Source organism: Chrysochloris asiatica, unplaced genomic scaffold (genome assembly GCF_000296735.1).
Source record: "Chrysochloris asiatica unplaced genomic scaffold, ChrAsi1.0 scaffold00012, whole genome shotgun sequence".
Classification (NCBI taxonomy): Eukaryota; Metazoa; Chordata; class Mammalia; order Afrosoricida; family Chrysochloridae; genus Chrysochloris; species Chrysochloris asiatica.
In genome coordinates, this window is record NW_006408530.1 from 10,980,282 (window position 1) to 10,982,965 (window position 2,684).

Genomic DNA, 2,684 nt, shown 5'->3' on the forward strand with positions numbered 1-2,684 from the left:
TATATATGTGTGTGTGTGTGTGTGTGTGTGTGTGTGTGTGTGTGTGTGTGTGTGTGTATGTGTAGATGCAGGTGTATGCATATGTGAAAAAAGATAGAAATATCTATAATGTTGTTTCTAAGTACCATTGAGTCAGTTCTAACTCATATTGACCCTGTATAAGGTTTCCAAGGCTGTATGTCTTTGTATAGCAGAAAACCTCATCTTTCTCCCAGGGAGCTGCTGGTGGGCTCAAACTGCTGACCTTGTGGTTCGAAGTCCAATGCTTATCCCACAGAGCCACTGCATTCCTCTGTTATCCTAGACTTGTTTGTTGGTCTTTGTTGGAGTTGTTGCCCTCATATGTGCCTGATTCTTTAATACAGGCATCCTTTTCTTGTTATTGCTTCTCAGCAGCATCATTTACTTTCCTCATGCTGTGCTCACTACAGCCACATTTGGTGCCACTTTTCCCATCCCCATAATAATTATCTATGATGTAGACCTGGTGTGGCACTGTGGGTTAATGCGCTGGACTGCAAAGTCATTTTGAACCTCAAGGTCAGTGGTTCAAACTCACTAGCAGCTCCTTGGAAACCCTATACAGGGTTGCTAAGGGTTAGACCTAATTCAATTGCATTTAACAACAACAACAAATGATATAGAACAGGCTCGCCCCATTCTTCCTCTCCTCCATCTGGTAACCACCAATGAGCATAAGTCACTTTATACTTACATATCTTTTCTTGTATTTTTATACAAAAGAGGGACCATATAGTGTTGGTCTTTATATGCCTGATTTATTTCACTTAGAATTATGTCCTGCAGGCCCATCCATGCTAGAATGTGTTTTGTACACTCATCATTGTTCTTTAGGGTTTCATAGTATTCCATTGTATGTATGTAGATAAATTTTGCTTATCTATTCATCCAATGATGGGCACATCAGTTGTTTCTGGGGATATATATTTTTCAGAGATCACAGATACTAAAACATGCTTGTATGGCAATCAAAATTATGTACTGTAGAAGAGATGAAAGGAAATTAGACCTAGTAAAGAAGAGGAATGGTTTCCTTCTAGCAAGAAAAATAAAACCAATAACCCTTCTTCTATAACAAAAGGGAAAATGATGATAAGGCAGGTGCATTTGAAGATGGACATTTCGACTTTATTGTAGGGAGATTTCAGAATTCTGTTCAATAGCTTCCGATTTCCCACTGAAGTTTGAAGAAGCATGCTGTCAGTTGAGGCATGGTGTGGCAAGTGAGGAGGAGAAGGCTTAAGGAGAAAGGAGACGATAATGAATTGTCATCTCCAAAAGCAGGAAAATATCTTTATTAGGGAAATGACAAGGGATTGCCAGGGAGCTTTGTGTGCTTATATGCGGACAGCTTCCACAACTTTCTCAGTAAGCTTCCTGGAAGGACATGCAGGAAAGCTTTGCCAGACAGCTGTGATGGCAGAGAGAAGGCCAAAGGACTTGAATGAGTTTGATACCAAATGTACCAAGTGATGAATTAAAAGATGGATAGAGAGGGAAGTGAAGACTCAGAAAAAGACCATCTGTGAGAAAATGAGAAAAACAAGTAAATGTCAGGATGTATTTGAAGACTTATTGCAGTGAGTGTGGAAGCACAGAGAGACTTGTGTAGACTTGGAAGGGTTAAAGGAGTAGACTATTTAAAGGATCTCTATTGGTGCCGTGGGTTAAGCACCAGACTGCTAATATAAAGGCTGAAGGTTCGAACTCACCAGCAGCTACTTGGGCGAAACACTAGGCAGTCTGTTTCCGTACAGATTTATAGCCTAGGAAATCCTATGGAGCAGTTGTACTCCATATTTAAAATGGAAATGTTTTAATTTGGCGCAGTTTCTAGGGAAAAAACATCTCGTTTACAAATATGGAAAGAGCATGTGGTTAAAGAAGGCAAGAAACTGAGATGTCAGGGTCTCATAAGAAAAACAGGGCTTGGGAAAGTGAGAAAGTCTGAGTCAGAAGGTAAACTTGATACAAAGGAAAGATTTGAAGGGAGAAGAGAAATTAGGGGATGTGTCCAGCAGTAAGCAGAAACTAGCTCAGATGATGATGGGAACCGGGATAAGGAGCGAAGGTTTTGGAAAGACCTGAAATAAACAATGATGAAACATGAAAGAACATGTACTGAAGGCCCCTTTGTTGTTGTTAAGTGCTGTTGAGTCGTTTCCGACCCATAGCGACCCTGTATAGCGTTTCCAAGGAGCGACTGGTAAGCTTGAACCACAGACCTTGTAGTTCAAATGGCTTTGCAGTCTAGGGCATTAACCCACAGTGCCCCACCAGGACTAAGAATTGAGCAATAGAATCGTGGCCCTGAATATTTAGCCACATTCAGCTTAAAGTCATTCTGGCAGCAAAATGATTTGTGAGAATTATGAGTAGTTTTTCTGAAGGGCTCTGACATAGCGGGTTGCAGTAGGCCGGTGAAAAACTCCACCTCAATGACAATATCTATGTTGCCAAAAGATTTTTGTTTTTTAAACTCATGCTATATATTTTTGAGCTTTTAGTTTCCTCAGCTACCCTTATTTGAAGAGGTCAAAATAATGACTTTCATAGCTGTACAGATGGAGTCATTTTTTGGTTTTCAATTTAAAAGAAAAATCAATTTTGTCTAGAACTATTGTGATCAATCAACAAATATCTGATTTTGCTCATGAGCAAAG